We start from the raw sequence: 8,785 nt of genomic DNA, 5'->3' as shown, positions 1-8,785 counted from the left end.
CAAACCATTCAAACCTTAGCACCCGTAGACCCGAGCTACAGATGCTCTGATTCCCTCTAAGGGATATGTATGCAGAGGATCGCGATGATCTTTGCGAGCATAATCAAACAAACACCTTAGGTCCCACCTATTTCACAACAGAACCTCCACCGTAACATGGAATGAAAAACAATAAAGAATCCTATAGAGTACTATAGATACGTTGGGTGCTAATACCTTCCCTTCGTATAACCAACCCTCTTACCCAAGATCTCTCCCCCCACCTTTTAGGTTATTGCAGCTTTTTTCCTTTTCCTACTTTGGAAATAATAAAAAGTTTGGTCGGAACAAAAGAAAAATCATTTTTTATGAGCACTCGAGCCCAAAGAAGGCATCAGGTGTCTCATCCACAAAAAGAGGAACAAAACGATTTTTCGCCCGCGACAGAAAAATGGCGACTTCACTGGGGACCATCTTTTTATTGTTTCCAAAGGAAGGGTTATTTCTAATTATTGTTTTTATTTTTTGTTACATGTGTGATTCTTTGGTTCTGTTACCTGTGTGGTTCTGTTACAAGTGATACATTATGGACAAATCCTAACCCGGATTAAGTACACATAAGAAATTAGGTGGAGGGTATAGTCATGTACAGGCGTACGTGAGAATCCTTCCGCTCAGTGGAGGTTCCTTGTTGGTAATATATGTTTAGCATGTTTCGTAGCGAAAACATTATTGCTGCATTGAACTGTAGAAGCTGAGTTGGCCGTAGAACCCCAACCCATCCTGGCCTTATTAGGACGTGGTGCAGAAACGATCCAGGTGAAGACTTGGGTAGTTGTCATGCGGAGAACCACACTCAGACGAGTTTTTCTTGAGAATATTACTGGCTCATGAGATGAATTGTGGAAGGCCGGTAATATCCGAAAGAAAAATGTAGACTCTGACGTATCAGTAGAACATGTTGTGCAGGTGATTAACTAGATCTATCCCATTTTTGGTTCTCTGACCTCATGCTCGTGACGCTGGACCTTTGAACCTTTGTGTTACCATGTTTGTGTACCATGTTTGCGTTACCATGTTCGTATTACCATGTCTGTTTTACCATGTTTGAATATGTGGCATTCATGCATCCACGCATTCATACATTCATTAAAAAAAAACCATCTTTTTTCCATAAAAACATGATTTTTCCAAAGATTTAGAGAAATTTTCTTTGCAAACATTAGGATTAAGTTATGGCAGAGGTAAAGAGGCATACCAAGAAATATGGTTTCAAAGCGCCTGATGTGGGAAAACTGATAGAGTTATCATCTTTTGTACAAGATCCTTCGGATTTTAGGGAAAGTTATGGAAAGCTTTTGCCTATCCTGAACACTCATGTTGATGAAGGACTTCTCAAAACTCTGGTTCAGTTCTATGATCCCGTCTACCGGTGTTTCACCTTTCCAGACTACCAGTTGGTACCGACCTTGGAAGAATACGCCAATCTTTTGGGTATTCCTGTGTCTGACAAAATACCCTTCAATGGTTTGGAAGCCATTCCTAAGTCACACGTCATTGCGGCAAGTATCCACTTGAAGAAATCTGAAGTAGAGAATAATTGGACTACCAAAGGAAACTTCCCGGGTTTAACTTCACACTTCCTGGTAAAGAAAGCCTTTGATTTCATCGAAACTAGTAGCATGATAGCTTTTGAAGCTGTACTAGCCTTGCTCATCTATGGGTTGGTTCTGTTTCCCAACGTCAACGACTTTGTTGATATCAATGCCATAAAGGTCTTTCTGATTGGAAATCCTGTTCCGACTTTGCTTGGTGACATGTATTTCTCTGTTCATCATAGGAATCGCCAAGGCGGTGGAATCATTGTTTGTTGTGCACCTCTGTTGTTCAAATGGATTGTTTCACACTTACCTGAGTCTCCTATTTTCACGGAAAACCGAGAAGGCTTGCGTTGGCCTCGAAGACTTATGTCTCTTACTAATAATGATATCCGTTGGTATACCTTGGCTCACTGTGGTACAGAAACCATTGAAAGTTGTGGAGAGTTCGCCAACGTACCCCTCATTGGTACACAAGGAGGAATTAACTACAATCCGATTTTAGCCCGACGACAACTCGGGTATGCAAATTCAACTAAACCCTTTGGAGGTTGAAAACAAGAATGGTGAGAGCTTGGTACGACGTCCGATGGAAAGAAAAAGGTGAAGCGAGAAATTGCATTGCCGTGGACACCTATACCTGTTGGGTAAAGAAAAGAGCAAAGGAGTTTCAAATGCCTTATGCTTATGAAAAACCCATGTTTCCTGCAGTGTCTCAACGACCCAACATTCCCACTATGGAGGAATACCAAGACACTTTAGCCAAGATGAGGGTAGAAAAAGATGCTTGGGAAGAAAAGTTTCGTAGAACTGATGTGGAAAATAGAAAGTTGAAGAAAAGGGTGAAAGATCACGAAGAAACTCTTTACCGTCAAGATGGATGGCTCATGAGCAAAGATGAGAAGATTCGTCAGAAAGACGCTGCAATCAAAAGGTACATCAAAGAAAGCAAGAGAAATCTTGAAGGTTCAACAAGCAACGCTGCAACTCCTGACGACTGGAAGAATGTGATTGACAAGCTGAGGACCGAAAAGGCCAAGTTGAAAGCTTATTATGGGAAAGAAATCATGAAGCTCAAGCTGCACAATGCATTTGGTTCTTCGTCTGATGAAGATGCTTAGGATTGTTTAGCTTTTTATTTATCATTTGCTTTTGTAAGGAGCTACGCTCCAATGTTGTAACATTTCCCATTTATTCAATAAAAGATTTGTTTGTGTTCAAATGTTTGCAAGGAAATAATCTTTAAAATGTTTGGAAAAATCATAAATTTCTTTTTTGCATACATCATTCTGCATATCGAGTCTGTTGTATAGAGTCTTATCTTTTGGATCTTTCTCCAATAGATCGTCAAGCTGTCGCGTCTCAAAGTTTCTCGACCGCGCTCGCAATCAGATCACAGATACAATACTCGTTCAAGCAGAAGAAGAATAATGGAAAGTTCTGAACAAGAGAATATTGAGCTTCGTGGTACAGTGACCACTCTTCAGGAAAAATTGGAAAGTCTCACTACTCTGGTTGACTCCTTAATGGCCGCACAGAATCAGCCTCCGCCACCCAACAGTCAAGCAACAGTTACATCTGAAGTCACTACTCCAGTTTCTACAGTTGCATTCAGCATTCCATCTTTCTCCATGCCAGAAGGTTGGGGCACGCCTTTCAGCTTCGGTACAGGATTTCGCCATAATGTTTCTGGGGTTCAAACATCCACAACTGAAGCGCCTGCTGCACAAAGTTCACAGTTCACTCCAAATCAGGGGGTAACTTTTTCTCAAGTCACTATGGCACTTTCTCAACCCACTATGACGGTTCCGACTCCTATGGTTCACACTGTTCCTTACGGAGACAATAAGATTTATCATGATCAGGGTGATAGCACAAATCAGCGAAGCCTTGTAGGAGATCTCCAAGAACAATTCAACAAGATTCAGCTGGAAGTCAAAGCCATTCGGGGAAAAGATTTGTTTGGAAAGAATGCCCAGGAACTATGTTTGGTTCCCAGTGTACAGATACCTGCTAAGTTCAAGGTCCCAGACTTTGAGAAGTACAAAGGTAGTTCTTGTCCGCAAAGTCATCTTGTGATGTATGCCAGAAAGATGTCTACTTATGCAGATAATCATCAGTTGCTTATCCATTACTTTCAAGACAGTTTAACTGGTGCCGCACTGAAGTGGTACACAGGCTTGGATAGCACTAATATTCGAACATTCAATGACCTAGGTGAGGCCTTTGTCCGACAATACAAGTATAACTCGGATATGGCTCCGGACAGAGATCAGCTCCGATCCATGGCTCAGAAAGACCATGAAGCTTTCAAAGAGTATGCCCAACGATGGAGAGAAACTGCTGCTCAGATTAATCCACCATTAAAAGAGAAAGAGATGACAAAGATCTTCTTGAATACTCTCAGTTCGTTTTATTATGAACGCATGATTGCTAGTGCTCCAAGTGATTTCACCGAAATGGTAAACATGGGTATGCGTTTAGAAGAAGGAGTCCGAACCGGATGCCTAACTAAAGAAGGTGGATCTTCAAGTGGAACCAAAAAGTTCGGAAGTGGTTTCCAAAAGAAGAAGGAACAAAGTGTTGACATGGTATCCCAAGGGAGGCCAAGAGGAAATGTCAATCGTCAGCGACAGGTTGCTTCTATCACACCAGTCGTTAACACAACACCAAATCCGGGATTCACTCCTCAGTTTCAGCAACAACAGCCTCGACAACAGGCTCAGCAGCTTAACAATAATCAGAATCGTGTACAAAGAGCTCCACAGTTTGATCCGATTCCAATGACCTACACAAAATTGTACCCTGCTTTGATTGAAAGAGGTCTCGTTCAAACTAAAGCACCACCACCCGTACCTGAGAAACTCCCATGGTGGTACAAAGCTGAGGTCTCATGCCCTTATCATCAAGGAGCACCTGGCCATGATCTTGAGCATTGCATAGCCTTGAAATATGAAGTTCAGAGGTTGGTTAGATCTAATCTCCTCTCTTTCAGAAATTTGAATCCTAATGTGCAAGCAAATCCGCTGCCCAATCATGGAGGGCATGTTGTAAACATGGTGTATGGATGTCCTGGTCCGAACCGAGTCTATAATATCAATTTCTCAAGAGCCGATTTGGTACAAATGCACGCCACTCTCTGTCGAGGGCCGAGTTTTCGCCAGCATCACTATGGTTCCTGTAGCATATGTTGTGTAGATCCTCATGGATGTTCGATTGTGAGAAGAGATCTCCAAGTGCTGTTGGATAATGGTACTATTCAGATCTACAGAAATAGGGATGAAAATGAAGTTAACATGATAGGATGTTATCCGCATGAGCTTTTAGTCTCAGATATCAACTCGGAAATGCCTACAGTTAACGTCATCGTTCCTCATTTCAACATGCCTGAGCGCATCTAAGTTACTTACAACAAGCCGAAGGTTCCTGTTGCTCCTTTGATCATTTGTCTACCTGGATCTGTTCCCTATGACTCTGACAAGGCAGTTCCATACAAATACAATGCTACAATGATAAAGAATGGATAAGAAGTTCCTTTACCTACTCTTTCATCTGTTGTGAACATCGCTGATGTAAGTCGAGTAACAAGAAGTGGACGTGTGTATACTCCACTACCTCCGAAACAGCCTGTTGCTCCTGCATCCGGACAAAATCCTGTGAATACACCAGTGGGGAATCCTGTGGAAACTCCTATCAGTAATACAAACACTGATGTTGGTCAGTCCAGTGGAACCAATGTCAATCCTGACTTTGACGAAATTTTGAAGCTTATCAAAAGAAGTGAATACAAGATTGTGGATCAGCTTATGCAGACTCCTTCAAAGACCTCAATACTTTCATTGCTTTTAAACTCTGAAGCCCACAGGGAAGCCCTGATGAGAGTCTTTGATCAAGCTTTTGTAGATCATGATGTGACTGTTGATCACTTTGATGGGATAATAGCCAACATAACTGCTTGCAACAATTTAAGCTTCTGTGATGAAGAACTCCCCGAGGAGGGTAAAAATCACAATCTTGCTTTGCACATTTCTATGAACTGTCAGTCAGACTCTTTGTCCAATGTGTTGGTAGACACCGGATCTTCCTTGAATGTTATGCCAAAGACGACTCTTGCTCGCTTGTCTTACCAAGGAATGCCTATGAAGTTCAGTGGTGTAGTAGTCAAAGCATTTGATGGATCGCGAAAATCTGTTATCGGCGAAGTCAACCTTCCCATGACAATTGGTCCACATACATTTCAAATCACCTTCCAGGTCATGGACATTCAAGCTGCTTATAGCTGTCTGTTAGGACGACCATGGATTCATGAAGCAGGGGCAGTAACTTCTACGCTCCATCAAAAGTTAAAATTTGTAACAAATGGAAAATTGGTAACGATAAGTGGAGAACAAGCCTTGATGGTGAGTCATTTATCTAATTTCTCTTTCATAAGTGCCGATGATGTGGAAGGAACGCAGTTCCAAGGTCTCTCTTTAGAAGACGAATCTTCCAAGAAGAAAGCATCAATCTCTTCTTACAAAGAGGCAGTAAAAGTAGTAAAAGATGGAACTACCACTGGCTGGGGGCAAGTTGTGATCCCTACCAAGAATGAAACTAGAGCAGGTCTCGGATGTTCACCAACATTCTCAAACTGCACCAAGAAGGATGAAACCCTTCGTCCGATCAAAGAAACATTCATTAGTGGAGGGTTCCTCAATCCAATTCCTCAAGAGGTCAATGTCCTTATCGAAGAATGCATCGAAGAAGGTCTACCCGATCCTGAAGAAGAATGGAAATGTTATCTCAATGACTCGGGATGCATATCTCAGGAAGAACCATATCCTCCTTCAGAAGAATCCAATTGCAAAGAAACTGAGCCTGTTCCTGCAGAAATCTGGGACACCTTGGGACAACCAAGTGGAAAATTTGATTACATGGTGAAATATACTGCGCCTGAAAGTTCAAAGATTGCGATTGAAGATATCCAACCAACTGGATGGGGAGATTCCTTTGAATATAATAGTCAACCAGAAGAGGCTTATCAGCCCTGTCAATTTTCTCAGCAGCCTGAAAATTTCAACTTCAATGCATCTGCCAAGATTAACAATCCTGAAGATGGTTATTATCACATAAATGCCATTTTTGAAGATGAAGGGGAAGATGGTCCCGCAACTGACTCGGAAAGTGTCGCTGACAATGAGTCTCTTCATCCTGAAGACTGGGAAATACATCCTGAAAATTCTGAAGATTGTGACTCGTCTTATGCCCTTCAAGAAATAGAAGAAGACCGTTTAAACTCTACAAAGAACAAGGTTGACAAACCAGGACCTTCAAATCCTGCTCGACCAGCGGTCAATGTCAATACTGAAGATCACTCTGGGGAGAATTTTCTTGAATACATAATACACAGAGGAGTTCGTTGCTACTGGAAAGCTGTCGACGTTCCGAATGTTGTTCGCCGCTCAAAGTAATCACCTCGCTGTTATTTTGACCTCCTGCCTTGCCCAAAGCAGAGAGATGTTTTATAGGGCTTTGCTTTTAAATGTTCCGCCCAAATAACTTTGTGTATAGGGCTTTGTTTTAAAAGTTTCCCTCTTTGTCCTGCCCAAGACAAATGAGTTTGTGTTTAGGGCTTTGTTTCAAAAATGAATCATAAATAAAGTGTCATTTTGAATCCCCTACACTATGTGTTTTATTTTTTGCTTTTTTCTGGAAATGGTAATCCTAAAAAACCAAAAAAATAAAAAAAAACTTTTTCAAAAAAAAAAATCTGCATACACTCTCGCATTCATAAATTCTCTGAAATAAATATAAATCACATGTGCAGATTTACTATTGATAAACCCATTGAATGCAATAACCCTATGCCCTCTCCCAACTTTGAGTTTCCTGTGTTCGAAGCCGAAGAAGAGGAAGAAGAGGAGATCCCGGACGAGATCTCTCGATTACTTAAGCACGAGGAAAGAGCCATTCTGCCTCACAAAGAGCCTTTAGAAAAGATCAACTTGGGTTCTGAAGAAGACAAAAAAGAAGTGACCATTGGATCGCTGCTTGATACTGATATCAAGAGTAAGTTGACAGACCTTCTCAAAGAATATGTTGACGTGTTTTCCTGGTCCTACCAAGACATGCCTGGGTTGGATACCAATATTGTTCAGCATTACTTGCCATTGAAGCCAGAATGTCCGCCAGTTAAGCAGAAATTGCGAAGGACTCACCCTGATATGGCTAACAAGATCAAAGTGGAAGTTCAAAAGCAACTCGACGCAGGTTTTCTTGTCACCTCTGAGTATCCTCAATGGTTGGCTAACATAGTGCCAGTTCCGAAAAAAGATGGCAAAGTCCGAATGTGTGTTGATTACCGTGACTTAAACAAGGCCAGTCCAAAAGATGACTTTCCATTACCACGTATCGACATGTTGGTTGATAACACTGCTAAGTTCAACGTCTTTTCCTTCATGGACGGATTCTCCGGTTATAATCAGATCAAGATGGCTCCTGAAGACATGGAGAAGACATCTTTCATCACCCCATGGGGTACCTTTTGCTACAAAGTGATGCCGTTTGGATTGAAGAATGCAGGCGCAACTTACCAAAGGGCAATGACTACTCTCTTTCATGACATGATGCATAAAGAAATTGAAGTTTATGTGGACGACATGATAGCCAAGTCCAGCACAGAAGAAGAACATATTGAATACCTTTTGAAGTTGTTTCAACGACTAAGGAAATATCAGCTTCGCTTGAATCCTAACAAGTGTACTTTTGGGGTTAGATCTGGAAAACTCTTGGGTTTCATTGTCAGCCAAAAAGGTATTGAAGTAGATCCCGACAAAGTCAGAGCTATTCAAGAGATGCCTGCACCAAAGACTGAAAAACAAGTAAGAGGATTTCTCGGACGATTGAACTATATCTCCAGGTTTATCTCTCAAATGACTGCTACTTGTGGGCCAATTTTCAAGCTTCTCCGCAAAGATCAAGGGGTTGTATGGACTGAAGATTGCCAGAAAGCGTTCGACAGTATCAAAGAGTACTTGTTAGAACCACCAATATTGATTCCTCCAGTTGAAGGGAGACCATTAATCATGTACCTTACCGTGTTGGAAGAATCCATGGGTTGTATGCTTGGACAACAAGATGAAACCGGTAAGAAGGAGCATGCCATCTATTACTTGAGTAAGAAATTCACAGACTGTGAGTCTCGTTACTCCATGCTCGAAAAAACATGT

This window comes from Vicia villosa, linkage group LG4 (genome assembly GCF_029867415.1).
Source record: "Vicia villosa cultivar HV-30 ecotype Madison, WI linkage group LG4, Vvil1.0, whole genome shotgun sequence".
In the NCBI taxonomy this organism is placed as follows: domain Eukaryota; kingdom Viridiplantae; phylum Streptophyta; class Magnoliopsida; order Fabales; family Fabaceae; genus Vicia; species Vicia villosa.
The sequence above is the reverse complement of the archived record's forward strand: the minus strand, read 5'-3'. Positions refer to the sequence as shown.